General features: G+C 39.3%; 1 protein-coding gene and 1 non-coding gene across 3 annotated transcripts in view; one reads left to right on the top strand and one right to left on the bottom strand.

Annotated features, from left to right (window-relative positions):
* The window catches only part of LOC131425389 (mitochondrial protein C2orf69 homolog), a 63111-nt gene that overhangs the window by 6051 nt on the left and 35645 nt on the right, over nucleotides 1-21415 (top strand). The window lies entirely within an intron of this gene.
* On the bottom strand, nucleotides 8883-8955 carry Trnav-aac (transfer RNA valine (anticodon AAC)). Its single transcript has one exon. It is a non-coding gene; the product is annotated as a tRNA-Val (tRNA).

The raw sequence follows: 21415 nt of genomic DNA, 5'->3' as shown, positions 1-21415 counted from the left end.
CGTGACGAAAGTCTGACAATCGAAGATCTGATGAAGGACGGGGTAGGCCGTTTCAAAAACCCCGACCTTCAACCAGTGAAAATTTTGGAGTGCAAGCAATTGCACTCCAAATCGATAGATGGTAAATTTTACCAATCGGACTCATTTCGCGTGACTTTTGCCGGATCTGCACTTCCAAATTATTTGGTAGTGAGTGGAGTTCGTCTACCTGTTCGGCTGTATGTACCGCGGGTAATGCATTGTACAAGCTGCAAACAGCTAGGTCATACGGCAACCTATTGTTGCAACAAACTGCGATGCGGCAAATGCGGAGAGGCCCATGAGGACGATCTCTGCAGAAGAGCAGTGGAAAAGTGTTGCTACTGCGGGGAGAATCCTCATGATCTTTCGGTGTGCCCTACGTACATACAGCGTGCGGAGAAATTGAAGCGATCCGTGAAAGAACGTTCCAAACGTTCTTATGCGGAAATCTTAAAAAGAACCACTCCATCGACCCCTGAGAACCCGTTTGCAATCTTGCCAGTTGAAGAGGATACCTCTGACGACCCAGGCGAAGGACCTTCCTACACACAGGTTGAAGGAAGCAGGAAAAGACAAAATCTGGCTTCTCCCAAGCTTCCTCGTAAAGGCCTCAGACTGTCCTCTTCGTCACAAAAGAACCAAACGGAAACAAAAAGTGCTGACTCAAAACCGAAGCAAACACCTCCTGGGTTCAAAAAACTTAGGGATGATAAGGAGTACCCAGCACTTCCTGGGGCATCAAAAAACCCGAATGACCCCAAAGCACAACCAGAAAATCCAACAAACGCTGGATTATTGAAATTTTCTGATATCGTGGACTGGATATTAACAGCCTTCAATATTACTGATCCTCTGAAAAGCTTCCTAACTGCTCTACTGCCAACAGTAAGGACATTTTTAAAACAGTTGACTGAACAATGGCCCCTCCTTGCAGCGATCGTATCTTTTGATGGATAATTTACCACTGAGAATCGAAGATATGATCATTGTGCTTCAGTGGAATTGCAGAAGTATCATCCCAAAACTTGATTCTTTCAAACACTTAATACATACTCATAATTGCGATGTATTCTCCTTGAGTGAAACTTGGCTTACTTCTAACATCAACCTCGACTTCCATAATTTTAACATAATCCGCCTGGACCGAGAAGACTCTTATGGAGGGGTACTTTTAGGGATTAAAAAGTGCTATTCATTTTATCGTATTAACCTCCCCTCGACACCGGGAATTGAAGTTGTTGCTTGCCAAATTAATATTAAAGGCAAAGATCTATGTATAGCTTCTATCTACATTCCTCCCAGAGTCTCGATAGGGCATCGTCGGCTTGCAGACATCATAGAACTTCTTCCTTCACCGCGGCTGGTTTTAGGGGACTTTAACTCGCATGGTACAGGATGGGGCTGCTTATATGATGATAATCGTTCTTCGTTAATCCAAGATCTGTGTGACAACTTCAATTTGACAATTCTAAACACGGGAGAAATGACACGGAACCCTAGACCGCCAGCACAACCAAGTGCGCTGGATTTATCCCTTTGCTCGACTTCGCTACAGTTAGATTGCAAGTGGAAGGTAATCTGTGATCCTCACGGTAGCGATCACTTGCCGATCATAGTTTCTATCACCAACCGTGGAAGACCATCGGAAACAATCAATGTTTCGTACGATTTCACACGAAACATTGATTGGAAACGTTACGCGAGCTCGATGTCTGAGAAACTAGAAACATCACAGGAGCTTCCTCCGGAGGAAGAGTATACATTTTTGGCTGGCTTGATTCTTGACACCGCAATTCAAGCTCAGACGAAACGAGTACCTAGCGCGCAAACTAGTATGCGTTCTCCCAACCCATGGTGGGACAAAGAGTGCTCAGAGCTGAAAACGAAAAAAGCTTCAGCCTTCATCTCGTTTAGAAGGAACGGAACTCCAGATAATTATCGGAAATACGCGGCGTTAGAATTTCAAATGAAAAGTCTGATTAAAGCTAAGAAACGCGGTTACTGGCGAAGGTTTGTTGACGGATTAACGAGAGAAACAGCAATGAGCACTCTTTGGAATACGGCCCGTCGCATGCGCAATCGAAATCACGCGAACGAAAGCGAGGAATATTCTAACCGCTGGATATTTGATTTCGCTAAGAAAGTATGTCCTGATTCTGTTCCGGAACAGAAGATATCCCGCGTCGCGACATTGAATACAAACGAAACACCGTTTTCGATGGTAGAGTTCTCACTTGCGCTCTTGTCGTGTAACAATAGAGCCCCGGGGTTAGACAGAATTAAATTCAACTTGTTGAAAAATCTGCCCGACTCTGCCAAAAGGCGCTTGTTGAATTTATTCAACAAGTTCCTCGAGGGTAATATTGTCCCACACGAATGGAGAGAAGTGAGAGTTATTACTATTCAAAAACCTGGAAAACCAGCCTCCGATCACAATTCGTATCGGCCGATTGCTATGCTTTCCTGTATTCGGAAATTGTTGGAGAAAATGATTCTCTTCCGTCTAGACAATTGGGTCGAAACAAATGGATTGCTTTCAGGTACACAATTTGGGTTCCGCAGGGGCAAAGGAACGAACGATTGTCTAGCGTTGCTCTCAACAGAAATTCAAATGGCATTTGCTCGTAAAGAACAAATGGCATCAGTTTTCCTCGACATCAAGGGGGCATTCGATTCAGTTTCCATTAACGTTCTATCTGAGAAGTTGCATCAGCATGGTCTTTCACCAGTTTTGAACAACTTTTTATATAATCTATTGTCCGAGAAACACATGCATTTTGAGCATGGTGATTTGACGACAAAGCGATTCAGTTACATGGGTCTTCCTCAGGGCTCATGCTTAAGCCCCCTTTTATACAACTTTTACGTAAATAACATTGATGAATGTATCAACACATCTTGCACGCTAAGACAACTTGCCGACGGCAGTGTTGTGTCTATTATAGGACCCAAAGCTGCCGATCTCCAAGGACCATTGCAAGATACCCTCGACAACTTGTCGACATGGGCTTTTTAAATGGGTATCGAGTTCTCTACGGAGAAAACTGAGCTGGTTGTATTTTCAAGGAAGCGAGAACCTGCGCAACTACAGCTTCAACTAGGGGGTGAAACCATAGCTCAGGTTTTCACATTTAAATATCTCGGGGTCTGGTTCGATTCCAAAGGTACCTGGGGATGTCACATTAGGTATTTGAAACGAAAATGCCTACAGAGAATCAATTTCCTTCGTACAATAACCGGAACTTGGTGGGGCTCTCACCCAGGAGACCTGATCAGGTTGTACAAAACGACGATATTGTCAGTAATGGAATATGGATGTTTCTGTTTCCGCTCCGCTACGAATATTCATTTCATTAAACTGGAAAGAATTCAGTATCGTTGTTTACGTATTGCCTTGGGTTGCATGCAATCAACCCATACGATGAGTCTTGGAGTGCTGGCGGGCGTCTTACCGTTGAAAAACAGGTTCTGGGATCTCTCATATCGACTGCTAATCCGATGCGACATTTTGAATCCGATGGTGATAGAAAACTTTGAAAAGCTCGTCGAGCTTAATTCACAAACCCGTTTTATGTCCTTGTATTTTGACTACATGGCTCAGAATATAAATCCTTCTTCGTTTGTTCCCAATCGTGTTCATTTTGTGGATACTTCTAATTCTACTGTGCTTTTCGACACATCCATGAAAGAAGAAATTTGTGGAATCCCGGATCCTGTACGCCCTCAAGAGATCCCAAAAATTTTTAATAATAAATTTAAAGAAGTCGACTGTAATAAAATGTTTTACACTGACGGATCATATCTAGACGGGTCCACTGGCTTCGGTATATTCAATGTAAATTTCACCGCTTCCTATAAACTCAGTGATCCAGCTTCAGTTTACGTCGCAGAACTAGCTGCAATTCAGTATACCCTTGAGATCATTGACACTCTGCCCACAGATCACTACTTCATTGTATCGGACAGTCTCAGTTCCATTGAGGCTCTCCGTTCAGTGAAGCCTGGAAAGCACTCACCGTATTTCCTGGGGAAAATACGGGAACAATTGAGTGCTTTATCTGCAAAATCATACCAGATTACCTTGGTTTGGGTCCCCTCACATTGTTCCATACGGGGCAATGAGAGGGCGGACTCGTTAGCCAAGGTGGGCGCACTAGAAGGTGATATCTATGAAAGACCAATCTGCTTCAATGAATTTTTCAGTTACTGTCGTCAGAAAACTCTAGCTAGCTGGCAGAATACATGGAATAGTGGAACTCTGGGACGATGGTTACACTCAATAATCCCACAGGTATCGACGAAAGCTTGGTTCCGGGGGTTAGACGTGAGCCGAGACTTTATTCGTGTAATGTCAAGGCTCATGTCTAATCATTATATGTTCAGCGCGCATCTCCGTCGTGTGGGGCTCGCTGAGAGTGGTGTCTGCGTTTGCGGTGAGGGTTATCATGACATCGAACATGTTGTTTGGACATGTGTCGAGTATTGTGATGCCAGGTCCCAACTCATAGGTTCCCTTCGGGCCCGAGGTATACCACCCTTCGTACCAGTCCGCGACGTCTTGGCAACTCGAAATCTTCCTTATATGACTCTCATCTATAACTTCTTGAAAACTATCAATGCTCAAATTTAGTGCTCTCCCTATCTCTTTCTCGTCTACAGCTCTACCGCACTCTTCTTTACGTTGCTGGAAGTATGGCCTGTGTAAACGATGCTTCGGAACATGCACCTGCCTTGAACTGACTGAGTTGCTGGAAGCTACCCAAAAACGTCACATCAACGTCAGAACACACCAACGAAGCATCCCAATCCAGAATAATCTCTTCATTGCTACAAGCTGAAAAACATGAAGATTCATCGAACGCAAAATGTGTCTAAAAGATGTATGCCACAAACCAATGATGTATTCAAATTTCAATTCAATACTGTGTAGGTCCCACCCTCCCTATGTCCCCTTACTAACTGGGGAGTATGCCGCCCCGTAATACGGCATCCCTTTCTCTCTCCCTAACAACAAGACAATCGGCCACGTTAAGCTAAAGCAAATGAGCCTAATAAAAATTTTATTTGAAAAAAAAAAAAATTATACACGTATCTTTTGAAGGTTGGTACTAACTGAAAATGGTATGGATTTAATTCTAGTGGCGCCCTCTCATAGAAACGATACGAACTTTCAGCCGATCTGTTATGCTGTACTTTTCTACAGACGACTTTTGTAATTATGATTATGAAGAAAGCACCTAATCAAGTTCTATTGTAAGGTTTTGGTGATTCACAAATTAAACATGGTTCTTTCATTGCTAATAGACCATGTATTATGAAATTCAATTATTTACTATTTACTCCAGTTGCGTCTCGGTTGTATGCAAGACATGACCGATCACGATTACATTAAAAATGAAATAATTCTAAAGTACCCATAATAAATACGAAATGAAGATGATGGTGGATACACTAAACAATGACAAATTACAAACTTACTCTACTTTTAGTGTTTAGATTTTTTGCGAATGATCGAATTGACAGTTAGATTCTTTCATAAAAATTGATTCTACTCTATTTTGATGCATTCTACAAATTTTTACATTTGAAAATGTTTGAAAAATATCCTTTAAATGAAAGTCAGTTATGATGCTTTCAAAGTTGCTTAAAAGATCAATTTTGGATACGAATAACCTCAAGATATAAATTTGGACAAATAAAACAATTTTATATAATAATAATTTTCAAGACCGAGAACGTACAAACTTATTCATTTTATAAACAGCGATTAGAGAAGAATTTTCTAAATTTTGATAGAAAAATTGTGAATGTGCAAAATGTGAATAACCGTCAATCAATAAACACAGTAATAGTGTAATTTTATTGATCCTTCGTTGAAGAGCGTTGATAATCTTCGGAAAGTGTCTGAAAATACTGTGGCAGCAATACAAGGAAGAAAACATGTGACACAGTCCGCAGAACATATTTTGTTACTTTCATAAATTTTCATTTTGGCATATTAGGACCCAATTCATTCACAACTAAATTCCTTATTTTGTTCATATTGTAACTTGATTTTATTAATACATGAACGAACATTGTAGTGATAAGGCGCTTGTTGGTATGATCATTTAACTGAAACTGGCGGTGATCCGAATTCAGCGAGAATTCAAATGATACATGTAAAATCGCAGATCAGCTTATCTTTGATAGTATATTTTATTGCATCTAATAGTTCTATATAGGTGAGTCTGTGTAAATTATTTGTACTAAGTTCTGAATCTTTTGAAGCGTTTTATTCCTGGTGAGACAAAAACTTGTTCAAATTGATACTGCATAACGATTTTTATTGTATTGCATTGTTTTTGCTGCACTTTGTCCGGATCCCTTCTATGAGATTCTTGGAAGCAAGATTAGACCGAAATACTATGCTTTATAAGACTGAATCAATTTCTAACGATCCAATTCGGTTACACGATTATTGTTTGGTTCAATAATAGGGTCTGGGGGATTTCATTGTGTTTAGCCACATTTAATGAAAACGAATTATCTATGATTATCATCATAACACAACTTTATACTGAATCTATTTGCGTCACCGTTTTGTTCTTATGTGAATGGAAATTCCAGGATGCACACTACCTGTTGACAAATTTATTATTTCGAATCAAGTTAAATAAGACAAATCCATCAACAAATCACACAGATACAAGCGCTTCAATTTAGGTTCGAAAAATCGAAGAATCAAAATAAACATCGAACTTGTGTTCAATACCAGTGAATACGGTATCAACACACCGCACACATACAAAAGCAACTATCCAGCGAGTGAATGAACTTTCAGTTTTGTCGTCCACTTACCCTTCCTCGCTAGCAGCCATGAGTAAATTAAAGCAGAATTGTTTTCGTGCATATATTAATAGATTCCCTTTTGTGCTGCGCAAATCGGATGAGAGGATGACATTATCGACTGCGACTGTGATTGGCTCGTGAAAACATAGGTCATTTCAAACCAATTTTTCAATGGTATGCAATTGAAATACTTATACGACGTTACCTAATAAGTTTAAGCTGAATGTTTCCGAATCGATTGGTAGTTAAATTATATAAATCCATAAACAAATGACTGAGTTATAAGCGCTCAAAATTATGACAGAAATAGGTTACACGGTTAGTTTTGCTTTTTTCTTAGTTTCTAAATTGACACCCAGCCAGTGATGTGACTTTTTCCAGAGGTTAAATCCGTAGATTTGGTTTTAAGTGTACTTATACTCGTACATTCACATAACATAACTGATCTTTCCCTCGCCTTCGATAAAATTAACCATGCCATCACAATAGCACAATTGGATCGTCTTGGTTTTGGTTCAAACATCCTTCGATGGACACCAGCATATCTCAGGAATCGTCTTCTTGTGGTTAAAATTGACGATTGTGTTTCGGAAGAATTTGTTGCAACATCTGGAATTCCGCAGGGGAGCCATCTCGGTCTTTTGATCTTCTGGCTGTACTTTAACGACGTTAATTTTTTCTCTGGAAGGACCGCGCATATCTTTTGCAGATGACCTCGAGATCTACCATGTTATTCGCAGCTCAGAGGATGCGACGTTCCTTCAACGACAAATGCCAATATTTTTGGATTGGTGCAAATTGAATCACATGACCGTTAATTCAGAAAAATGCTCGATCATGCCTTCGAAATTCGAATACTTTATTGAGCGATTCATGATTGGTAGATCGACGTGTATCAAGGACCTTGGCGTTGTGGCTAAAGCTTCTCGCTGCCTTGGATTCGTGATGAGAATGGCTAAGCATTGTACGGATGTTTACTGCTTGAAATCCCTATACTGTTCACTCGTTCGCTCTACTCTGGAATATTGTTCAGCCGTTTGGAACCCTTACTACCTTAATGGCGTTAATAGAATCGAAAAGAAAAGACAGAAATCCGTAGGATTGACATCGCTGCACCCAGCCTCGTATAATGAAGAGTAAGACATTTTTCATGTCAAAATTTGCTAAATACATGGGGTATTTCAGAAGAAACCAGTTACCACGCTAATTCGGTTCTTCAAAAGCTGGATGATATGTAAGATACTCACGCAAAAACGGTGTGCCGAAAACAGCAGGAAATTGCACCAACACACAATGCAAAAGCGACAATGCAGTGAGCGAACGCATATACAATCCAGTCATCACCTCACTGGACGAGCTACTTGTTGCATTCACAGGCAAGCATCATCTAGGCAAAGAAATGTTTTACAGCATAAATTTATAGATTTCTTTTCATACTACGCATAACGATGCGGTGGTTTTATGCATCACGCACAGCCTCCTATGCCGAACAAGAAAATGACGTCATTTTGGACAACTGGGATTGGTGAATGAAAACATAGGTCGATTCTAACAATTTTTTCAATAGTATGCGATTTAAATACTGAAACGACGTTGCAATACATGTTTAAGTTAAAAGTTTCCTAATCGATTGTTTGTTAAATTATATCAATCCATCAACAAATGACTGAGTTATTAACGTTAGAAATTATGACAGAAAATGGTTAGCGAAGAGCAAGCTATTTTTAATGCCAAATTACCGATATTCGAACCACGAGTGATGCTATTCAACGAAGGGCTATAGTTTCAGCTACACTTACAAATCAGCTGCGTATGTAGTATCGTAACATTGCTCTCATATTCACAACCTTGGGGGACATCAGCATTATAAAATTTTAAGCACATATAGGGATTGCTTGTAGCTTCATCATTATAGTAAGTATAAATATAATACCAAACAATACATAGCTGCTATCATTTTTCAGTAAACTGCTCGGCATTATCAGTCTTCGGGCATTATTCAACACAAAAAAATTAACAACAAAAAATACTGTTTCCGCCCGGGATCGAACCGGGGGCCTTCCGCGTGTTAGGCGGATGTGATAACCGCTACACCACGGAAACAACTGGAAAACAATTAGCAAAAAAGCATAGCTCAAAACATGAAGCAAAAGTTGAAAGCATATAAAAAAGAAAGAGCAGACTAATTTATTCCAATGAAAACCTTACACCGTAAAGGTGGAGAAAACACACTTTTTTGTCGAACATACGCTGATGAAAACCAATGGCAGTTGTGCATCTGAACAAACATTTGAATAGCAAATTCTTCCCTTGCCTTTTACCGACATGAAAGCAAGCAGTCATTATAAAAAATTAACTACCTTCGTTTTTACAAATTAAAATTTAAATAAACATTCGAATGTCGCCCACTAGGAAATTCCTTCGCTTTGGGATTTCTTTCCCGTCCATGCCGGCTGAGTACACAACACCTAACTGGAAGCATCCTCTGGAGGCGAGAGCAATGCAGATTAATTCCCCCGCGGTCGCTTTCAGCACCGTAAAATGGCATAAATTAGCCAACAACCAACCAACCGGTAGTTCTCGACTATCAGAGTGTCTTTGGCCAAAAACGCGCATCGGATGTACCGAACCTATTTCCGGTGGCGTTGTTCTCTCTCTCTCTCTCTCGATTTGTCTGTGATTGAACGAGATTGAGGCAAGGTAGTGTGAAGGTAGGAAACGGTTGTGTAAATACAATTTCGCGTTCCCCCTCCGAAAGAAAGTGGCTGTCGAAATGCACTCTGTCAAAGATGCTGCCGTTGTCCTACTGTTTCGTGGTGAACCGCAGCAGAGAGAGCGCGGGAAAAGTGGAAGTGGTTCAGAACTACCTGGGCGGATGTTTTTGCTATTTTCATGTGCTTGCTTACCGCCGCCAGAGCCTTTTGAGGAGTCATCAGCGTGCAATGCATCCGAACGACGAATTTGCTTTTCTTTCCGCGCTTGATTTCCAAGTCTAAATCCCAATTGTTATGCAAAGAAAGCTTCTTTTCCCTTCCCCCCTGAGGCAGCGAGTTGTTTGCAGTGCTCTTTCAGTGACAGTTGCTGTTCCGATGATCCGGTTGATAGTCGCATTCTTCTCGTCACATTCAAACATTGCGATAGATGAAAGATCAGCGGGCGCATTTCATTTCTTTTCCATGAGGTTGGTAAGTGTGGTCAGTACAGTACTAAACACAGCGATTGAAAAAAGTCATCAAAAAATTCTATTTTCAAACCATAATATTGTTCAGTTGAAATAAAGAAAAATATTTTCAATATCATCACAAGTATCCGCAGAGTTAAGACATTTACACTACCCTGAGAATGCATAACTTTTACTCGACATGCCGCAGAAATTAATACAAAATGCGACCGGTTGACCATTAATTCAAAATGAAGAACTGCACTATCTTCCACGTTCGCCACAAACAGCAAACTGCTTATTTATGATGAAATTGAATTCCTTAGAGTTCTGTAGCCGAAACAGTGACAGCGTCCAACTACTTGCGGTAGCATAATAAGTGCTGGTTATCTAGCCGATGCAAATTTATTCATAATCGTAAAACTACAGGCAAAACTTGGATCCATCGTCAGTATCTCATCCGATGCTGAAGAGGAGCTGCTAGGAGAGAGGAAGACTCTATCTTCTAGGATAGATTCATATTAATGTAAATTCTTGCCGTGGTTAGTATCGCCAAACCGACGCGGCGATCGCAAACCAGATGTTATCTTCTAATCTCTCTACCGTGGAGTCGGACAGAAAAGCTTACGAGGATTGCACAAGCCGCGTAGTGACCATACGTAATCCATTTCTGACACTTTCATTCAAACTATGACTTCTAAATCTGCATTAATTAGGTAGTCACTATTCTTGTAATTCCTTTCGTAAGCAAGATCAACTATGTTTATTGTTATTACTGGTAATCAATATTGAACGTTCACGTATTATTCTTACCAAGGTTCCAGAAAGTAATTTATTCTTTGTATTTCTCATATAGAAAGGTTATGCTATCAATATGAAACACGGAGATGGCTCGAATAATTTTTATTCGAGTCCGATCCATAAACTACAGGGTGGTGAGTGTTAAAAACATCAGTTACTAATCTTAAAAAAATACAAAAAAAATATCACATTTTTTTCAAAACTGGCTTCACCGATCTTCACAAATTGATATCAAAGGTAATTGCTTTCAAGTCATTTGATCTTCGAACTCTATCGATGATCCAATAGTAGCATTTAAACGAGGCTAGATTTGTTGAAATCGGCTAAGTTATTTCTGAGAAAATTGAGCGGCAAAAAATAATGCGTATCCTTGTTTCACTTATACTTAAAATCTTAAAATGTAAAAGGATGTATAACTTTTCCAGAAAAGAATAAACCTATGTATCACCTTCTACAAAATTATAGGATTTTATATTTCCTACAATTATTCCAAACAAAGTTGTGATTAGAAAACTAGTTTTAAGGGGGTTACCATAATTCAATAGCTAAAACTAACTTTGAAAATGCATAATAAAGTTCCATCGAGTTCCACTTAGATTTTTTTATAGTATTCGACATATCTTTTCCTATAAATTTTGTAAAAATCAGCTGCATAAAGTTGCACATTTCGCTTCGGTGCAAGGTTTTATCTTAAGTAAAAAATAGGAAAAATGTTGTTAACTTTGCCAGGAAAGATCAAACCTGTGCACTACATTCAACAAAAATATGGGATTTTTCATTTTCTACAATTATTCCAAACAAAGTATGCATAAAAAAATAACTCGAAAGAAGTTATGAATAAAAAAAACTGATTTTAAGGGGGTTGCCATGAAAACGGTTTTATTTATTTTATTTTATTTATTTTATTTTGTTAAATTTCGTCCATCTGACCAACATGGTCTTAATGGAACTGTCGAATTCTAAAAACGAACAAATAACAAGAATAAATACATAGTGGTCAAGTAATAAAATTAAAAGTACGGACGGACTGATAGGAAACGCCGACGGAAGCTGTTAGGAGTGCGATTGAAGTCGAAGTGCTCGGAGACCTCGTTGAAGTGACGAATTGAAGCAGCTAGAGAACTATTTGCAGCGTAGTTCTTGAACTGTGGAGGCTCAAACAGTAGAGTTCTCGGTCGAAGTGAGCGGGCAGGAGCATATAGGTTGATTCGAGCCAGCAAGTCTGGCACATCGTACTCATCAAGCAAGATTTTAGCAACAAAGGTAGCATTTGATGCATTCCTTCTATCAGTTAAGGTGTCGAGACCCAGCAAACGACAGCGGTCGGCGTACGGTGGCAGGTTACGTGGGTCACTCCATGGCAGGTATCGCAGTGCATACCTGACGAATCTGCGCTGCACAGCTTCGAAACGTGCACTCCACACTTCCTGATAGGGACTCCAGACAACAGAAGCAAATTCAAGCAGCGAGCGAACCAAGAAACAATACAAGGCCTTGAAACATAGCGGATCACGGGACTCACTCGATATCTTGAACATGAATCCAAGTTGACGATTCGCTTTGTCGATCGTAGTTAAGAAGTGCCGAACGTATGTAAGCTTTTCATCCAAGACGACACCAAGGTCCTTGACGTGGTCGACACGTTGAAGCGGGGTCCCAGCGATGTTATAATCAAACGGAACTGCAGTCCTGGTCCTTCGAAAGCTAATTACAGAACATTTAGCGACACACAAGACCATCATATTACGTTCGCACCAGTCGTTGAAGATGCACAGGAGGTTCTGCAGTTCTCGGCAATCAGCTTGGTTACGAACGACGTGATAAATTTTGACATCATCAGCGAAAAACAATTTTCCTACACACTGTAGGACAAAAGCTGCATCATTGACGAATAGTGAGAAGAGTAATTGACCCAGTGTGCTGCCCTGCGGAACTCCTGAACAGTTGGAAAAGCAGTCAGAAGAACTATTTCCAATGCAGACAGATAATTCTCGTTGCACCAGGTATGATCTTAGCCAATCGCCGAATCCAGACGAACATCCCATTTTTTCAAGTTTAGCTAGCAGAATGTCATGGTTGACTTTGTCGAATGCAGCTTTTAGATCCGTGTAGATCACATCCACTTGCAGTTTTTTGCATATTCGATCCATGCAGAACGATGTAAAGCTAATGAGATTAGTCTCAACAGAGCGACCCGGAAAGAATCCATGCTGGTAGGGACTAATGTATTGCTTGCAAGATGCAAAGAGTTTTTCGTAAATCAGCGTCTCAAACACCTTGGATTCCACTCCCAGCGAGGTAATGCCACGGTAGTTCACTATATTGCATTTATCCTCTTTCTTAAACACGGGGAACATCGTAGAGCGTTTCCATTCCGATGGAAATTTGTGCAGACGAAGCGACAAGTTGAATAATGCAGAAAGCGGAGCAACTAAAATGTCGGAGCATTTTTTCAGAACAGCTGAGGGAATTATACTCGGGCCGGGTGAATATGACGACTTGATTTTGCTTATAGCCGTGATAACCATTTGGACATCCACTGCAAACACGTCCATGTCGATGACATTAGCAGGTACATCACGGACTGCTCTGCCTATCTCAGCTTGCCTTGGTGTGTCGTTCGAGAAAACACTCGAGAAGTGTTTCGCAAAAAGACTGCACGTATCAGCAGGGGACACAGCAATGTCATTGTCGAGATGCAGCCTTGACGGGAGACCATTTTCTTTCCTCTTTGTATTGACGAACGACCAGAATCCCTTCGGGTTGCGGCACAGATTCTGTTGAGTGCGATTGACATACCGCTTTTAAAGAAACTTATTGTAGCTGCGATAGTTGCTGCTGGCAACTGAGAAGTTCTGTTTGATAAGGGGGGATTGTCGGCTACAGAATGCACGAAGAGATTTAGCACGTGCACGCTTCAGTTTCCGCAGAGTGGCGTTTGTCCATGGTGGCTTCCTCGGAGGTTGGGACCTCGGTACAGAGGCAGAGATACAATCTAGGAGAAGGCAATTGAAGCGTGCGACGGCTGATTCGATGTCGGTGTAGTTCAACTCTGCGTTCCAATCGATACGATTTAAGGAACGACGCAGCAGAGCAAGGTCGGTCTTACGAAAATTTAGCCTATCAGCGCTCGAAGTTTCGTCGTAGTGTTGCGCAATATCATTTGCGATAGATATATCAAGAGCGGGATGAAAGTTGTCAAGAGCGACGACAACATCAGCAGCTTCATTAACGGCACAATCTAGAAGCGAGTTCGCGCTTGCAAACACCAAATCCAAAAAGTGAGATTGAAAGTTAGAAACATGGCTTATCTGACTCAGACCGAGAAAAGCAAGCAAGCGGCTGGCAGGAGTAGTTGTCGATACTATCGGATCGGGAAACGCATATCCATGACGAGTGGGTGACCAAACAAGCCCCGGCTGATTAAAATCCCCAAGCATTAAAAGCACATCAGATGGATCAGCTATCGTTGCAGCACATTTAGCAGCATCCAGGTGAAGCTGCATGGTACTGCAGTCATGTCGTCGTTCAGGTGGAATGTACACAGCTCCGACAAATACGTTTCGAGAGAGAAGTTTAATCTTAACCCATATCGTTTCGATCGAAGTGAACCGATCATCCCTGATCAAACCGGAGTACAACGTGTTAGACACCACGTGTTCGAATGCTATTAGCTATGCTGCGGTCGCATCTGTAGACGTTGAAAAGGTCACCAAATAGTTGAACAGAATTGATTTGCTCGTCCAACCACGTCTCTGAGAACACAAACTTCATAATCGCTATCCAGTGCAGCCAGGTAGACATCGTCCAGTTTTGTCCTCAGTCCCCGAGTATTTTGATAATAAACACGGAGACCGCGTGCGGAGGCAGAGTGAGTTGTACCAATTCGACAAGTTGGGCTGGAAACCGGAAAAGCGTGGGCTTGAGGTACAGAAGAAATGCTAGGGTACTCGCCTGAGGGTGACGGCTGGAGGTCTCTTTCACCGCTCCCGATCGCAGTACCGAGACGGCTCTGATGGCTGGAATCGAGGTCGTCAAGTGCTGATGATGAAGAAATTCTGGTAGGAGACAGGACTGGGTCGGGTGGCTTAGAGACCTCCAACAGGCTTCGTGTCGTGCGTCTCGGTGTCAAGTCCATCGGTGGATGAGAGTTTACTCCATTTGTATATCCGAAACGGTGAGACCTAGACTTTTGGTATATTTGACAAAGTAAATTATTTTTAATAGTTCTAAAACTTTGTAGAAGAAAAAAAAATTCTATCTCTTCAGAAAAATAAGTTATGGTTATGTTTTTCGTCAAAGTAGGCCATGAACAATTAAGGATAGAATCAAATCACGTGGTATATATTTGTAAATAGTTTCTTAAAAGCAACTATATGCATTAAAAGAACGGTTTGGCAGCTACTGATTTATGTCCACGTTTTTATTAATTCAAACCACTGCACAGTGGTTCAAAAGCGCAATTTCACGCTCTTAATTGATAACTCATAGAAACGTGATTTTTGAGGTACAGTATCTTCAGCAAAGTTGCTCAGAATGATAGACGCCATCTTTTGACAAATTTTATTTATGTGATTAATCCCCCTAAAAGTGAGATAAAAATATTATTTTAGCTGCGGATCAACATAGGGGCTAAGTTACTTCGATAAAGTTGAACAAAAAGTTATTTCAAACAAATTTGCTGAAGATACTATTCCTGTAACTTGAGTGTAATTTATGATATAATGTATTTTCTGAGAGGGGTGTCCTAAAACCAGTTTTTGTAAGAAAACATATATATTTTCAATTTATACAAGTTTTTCATGTTCTACAAAGTTTTTCATTCTATGCTGCTATCATTTCAGTTTAATGGAATAGAGCCATTTTTCATGCTTTTTTTTATCCTATTCCTTGTCTATCATCAAAAGGCGCAGAAAGATGCAGATGAGACTACTTATATATTAAACTACTTTAAAAGAGCTTTCATACCGTGGTTGAATTACTCGTCTGCAATCGTCTGCAGGCGAGATATGTTCTTTTCAAATATTCTTGTTCTTGACATTTGCAATGATAAGGTTCATTCTATGTCAGATCAGATTTCAGTATATTGAATAAGCCCGAAACCAGGGTTACCAGATATACGGATTTTTCAGTATTTTACTAATTTTCAAGTACATTGGTAAAATTTACTGAATTTTATACGGATTTTGCAAAAACTACTAATTTTATACAGATTTTTAGGTAAGTGTGGTTTTTTCAGCAATGTAAATAATATTACCGACAATTTTTCCTGTTTTATTGTACACCCTCATTGAACTTAACTCAAAATTGAGTGACACGCCACTCAATTTCATAAAAACGTAGTCTAAACTTAAGTTACCACCTATCTACTCATTCCTGAATTTAAGAACGAAGCTTTCAAAATTTGAGTATTTTGTACTTAGAATAAAAAAAATACATTGCATCGCTGCCCGAAACCTTTCAATTGGGCACAAGCTTGTGAAAATCGGCGCGTCATATCCGAGAAAATGAAGTGAGATACCTTTTGTATTTTTTAACCACTATTTCCGGTACTTCTGAACAGGAGAGAATTGGCATCACTGGTAGTACGATGCGGCTCCTAAGTGTTGCTGGCAAGTGTGTGTTGATTAGCGAAAAATTGAAAAGTGTTATTTATTGAATAATGCTCTTTCGCGAAACTAAAAAATGTTCAAGCTTATTTACAACGCCTTATTTTATTTGTTCTTGCTAAAAAAATCGAGCTAGACTAAACTCCGTCAGTTATTCAGGGAACATTTAACCAATCGATTCCTTCGGGCTAAGTTTAAGACGCACGTTTAAAACCGTGCAGATATTTCTTGCGACTATGTTTCACTAAGACGGCTATCTATGTTATTAAAAACCTGTTTTAATCCACCTAGTGGTGTAATGATGAATTTCTCGTATCAATCATACTATTATATATAATACTGTGGCGTTCTTCGATTCTTGAAAAAAATATCCGGAATCGGTTTAGTTGACCGTTTACCGATTGGAGTAGTTTTGGCCGAGTTAGAATTATTTAACATTTTCTGTTTCGCCCCTTTTTAAGTTTTTAAGTGCTGGTATAAAATTTTTAACACACTGTACCCTAGAACTCCGGAACCAGAAATCGGATTCGGGTGAAATTAACAGTTCGGCTGAAAAGTTTGTATCGTTTAATAGAAACACACATTTTTTTGCCAAAATTCGTTTTTATTATTCAACATAATTGCCATCAAAGGCGATACAGCGATTATAGCGATCTTCCAACTTTTCGGTACCATTTTTGTAGTACGATTTGTCCTTTGTCTCAAAATAGGCCTCAGTTTCAACGATTACCTCTTCATTGCTTCTAAATTTTTTACCAGCGAGCATTCTCTTGAGGTCTGAGAACAGATAAAAGTCACTGGGGGCCAAATCTGGAGAATACGGTGGATGAGGGAGCAATTCGAAGCCCAATTCGTTCAATTTCAGCATGGTTTTCATCGACTTGTGACACGGTGCATTGTCTTGATGAAACAAAACTTTTTTCTTTTTCAAATGAGGCCGTTTTTTTTGAAATTTCGTCCTTCGAACGCTCTAATAACGCTATATAATAGTCACTGTTGATGGTTTTTCCCTTTTCAAGGTAGTCGATGAAAATTATACCATGCGAATCCCAAAATACAGACGCCATAACCTTACCGGCCGATTGTTGAGTCTTTCCACGCTTTGGGTTCGGTTCTTCGCGTGCAGTCCACTCAGCTGACTGTCGATTGGACTCCGGAGTGAAGTGATGGAGCCATGTTTCGTCCATTGTTTTTATTTCGATATAACAGCTCCAAACACTGCTCAGAATCATCAATTCGTTGTTGTTTTTGATCGATTGTGAGCTCACGAGGCACCCATTTTGCACAAAGCTTTCTCATATCCAAATATTCGTGAATAATATGTCCAACACGTTCCTTTGATATCTTTAGGGTGTCAGCTATCTCGATCAACTTCACTTTACGGTCATTGAAAATCATTTTGTGGATTTTTTTCACGTTTTCATCGGTAACAGCCTCTTTTGGACGTCCACTGCGTTCATCGTCTTCGGTGCTCATATGACCAGTACGAAATTTTGCAAACCACTTACGAATTGTTGCTTCGCCCGGTGCAGAGTCTGGATAACACTCATCAAGCCATTTTTTGGTATCGGCGGCACTTTTTTTCATCAAAAAGTAGTGTTTCATCAACACATGAAATCCCTTTTTTTTCTTTTTTTTCACAATAACAAAAGTAGCTTCACACAAAATGCAATATCTCACAAACTAATAATCAGACAGCTGTCAAATTTATACACGTATCTTTTGAAGGTTGGTACTAACTGAAAATGGTATGGATTTAATTCTAGTGGCGCCCTCTCATAGAAACGATACGAACTTTTCAGCCGATCTGTTAAGTATGAGAAAATCGATCAAATCATCACTGAGAAAAAATAGTGAGATCCATTTGAGAAAATATGACCACTATTTCCTGTGCCTCCGGAATCAGAAACTGAGAACCAGGATAACCTTAATCAGTTTGTTTGGCCGCTTACTGATAATAAATGGAGTAGTTTTGAGGTCACTGTAGAATTTTTTTCGTTTTTTTTTCGCCTCTCTAACTGATGGTATAAAGGTTTTCAAACACTTTACTCTATAATTCCGCAAACCAGAGGTCAGATCCAAATGAATCTATAAGACCGTTCATTTGAATCTAAGTCTGTGAAAATCGGTTACGTAATCTCTGAGAAAATTTGAAATTGGAATTTTTACACTAATCTCCTTAAAATTCTGGAGCTGAAAGTCCGATCCAGATGAAATCAAGAAGTTTTCTAAAGAATCATAAGACCATTAATTTGACTCTAAGTTTATAAAAATCGGTCACGCCATCTCTAAGAAACGTTAGTACACATATTATTTTTTTGCACATTTTAACCCATAACTCCGGAACCGGAAGTCATAGCCAAACAAAATTCAGGAATGGTCTCATAGGCTGATCAGCAATTTTATCTGGATCAGACTTCCGGTTCCGGATTTACAGAGTGATGAGTGTCAAAAAATTAAAATCATCTTGAAAAGTAACAATACAAAAATAGGCCCGGAGGGTTTGTCAGTTGGTCGAGATCAGCAAATGTTTGTGTGTGTGACAAATATTATCACTATATTTTCTCGAAGATGTTTCAGTTTGTAGTTCATATTAGTTAATAGTTTAATGAACTAAATTCCATCTCACCTGTCCCCGGAACTACCGGCAATAGTGAAATGGAACTGATTTCCTTTTCTCATAAATGACTGAATCTTTTTTCACTTACTTAAATTTAAATGCAAGGTGTTATGGTATTATGCAAAAGAAATCTTTATAACTAATTCCAAAACTTTTTTTAGTTCGTAGTGCTTTGACTAATCACGCCTACATCCAAGCTAGCACAAACTTTAAAAAAAAAACTGTGTGGAAATTCGTTAAAAATCATCTTGGCAAGCGGTTTTGCACGCATGAATCACCATTGCATGCAAGCTCTAACGCAAGAGTCCATAAGCGATAGGTTTGCTCAAAGCGCTTCTATTGGTTATAGAATTTTAGGATTAGTTACAAGAACTGTAATTTTAATTTTCTTTTATTTCGTGTAATCATTTTTGATTTTATAAGATGATATGTTGAATAATATCGAGATCCGAAATGTGTTTTGGTATGGTTGAGGTTCTTTTGAACGCTAGATGTATAAATCAGAAGGCGTTAAAAAACTCTTTCTCATCTTAACATTGCGTATTTGGAACATTTGAATATACCCGGGTAGAAGTGATTTGCAAACCAATACCAAATTCTGTCATTAAAATCAAACATCTCAATGGTAGAAATTAACATTATTTAGTTTGAAATAAGAGTTAAAATATCAAAAATCATATCAAAGCTTGCATGAGAAAATAGCAACAAAATAAAAAATTCTGTCATTGTAATATCAAACCAAGAACAAAATATTTATAGAAGATGAATTTGTTAATTATTTTATAATCTAGCATTTAGAATAGAGTAATATCTTAAGTATTTCTCTTATCTGATTCTGATGCAGTTTATTCAATGATATTTTATTTGAAGATAAAACTACTGGGTCAATTTACTTAATGAATTTGAAATAGCTCATCAATAACGAAATAAGATATTATAACTAATTTTGATGTTGAACAGATATTGTACAATGTCTTGATCCCTTGATGAAATATCACGAAAATATCAAGTATCGCTCTGACAACACAGAAACATCAAGCCAAGATATGATGGTAAAATTTGTTATTATTTTGACCTTTGTTTGTTATTTACACCTACCCGGGTATGATTTGAAAATGACCAACATAACATTTTCGCACATGTAAAAATTGGAACTGAGAATTTTCATTGCTATACTCTTGGCTTGAACAAAGGACTTTGTAAATAACTCATAAATGAGTTTACAAGTGGAAATTGATTTCCCTTTCATTTTGACAGATAAATTTGCAATCATCATCCTCGCACACGTACGCCTCTAGCTGTGAACCACAACGTTAGATCGCCCATAGACGAATTGCTGTTTGGTGATCAATCTGCCAAACAATCGTTAAACTTCTTACACACTTCAGAATCTCTACATGGAGATCTGTTCTCTATGGTAATACCACTAACTATTGCAAAATCTTTTATATCTATAACATAACTCAAAATGTTAAAAATCATTATCCATTTCGTGAAAATTTGTGTTCCAAAGTGAGTATGACAACAGAAATGCAAATAATCAATACTAACATAAAGTTGTACATTGTTTCATTACTCATTACTTTCCAAATGAACCACCAAACTTTTTTGAAACAAAGGTTCAACTTGGGCGTGCGAATAAAAAACCATTTCGTTGCAACAACAGCTTTTATAGTGCTTCACTGGGGTTCCAAAAGTTTATCCAAAAAAACAACTAATTAAACATCTAGTTTGCTCCCGGAAACTTCCCGCCAAGCCTCTGATGTAATTCGAAATGAATTCACGTTCGTTCTTTGCGCTCCGTGACATATAAATATTTATCTTCTCCGTCAAAACGCGTCATCTTGCACTGGAAAACTAAATAACTATTTAGCCTGCAAATGTTCCACCAAAATACCCGCGCAAAAGGTTTTAAATTTAATTCTCAACAAACTGAAAGTGACAGTCGGTCGGTCGGCTGAGGAACTTTCTGTCTGAGCACGTGTTTCCCGCACAAATGGAACGGGGAAGGTTGATTCAAGGCACTTCTTTCTAAGGCGGGGGGCAAAATGACAGACAACAGCTTCGGAAGGAAGCGAGCAAAAGTCATTTGCATTAATTATGATAATTTCGAAAAAACATAATGCTTTCAACGTACTAGCTGATAGTGCGCGCATAGAAAGTTTTCACCATCGAGTGAATTGTTCTACTATTTAATAAGCCTTCCTTGCCCACCGACGTCGCCGGTTGGAGGGGCACAGTGCGAGCGCTCGAGTCATTTCTCATTTCGCTAAGGTACTGTGGAGAATGTCCCTCTCCACGCTACTACTGCACAAACGGATCTCCGAAGTAATACTTATTCTATTTGCTCGAGACGGGTGCTGATGGAAGCAA

This window comes from Malaya genurostris, chromosome 1, assembly GCF_030247185.1.
Source record: "Malaya genurostris strain Urasoe2022 chromosome 1, Malgen_1.1, whole genome shotgun sequence".
Classification (NCBI taxonomy): domain Eukaryota; kingdom Metazoa; phylum Arthropoda; class Insecta; order Diptera; family Culicidae; genus Malaya; species Malaya genurostris.
This window is presented reverse-complemented; position numbering and strand designations above follow the sequence as displayed.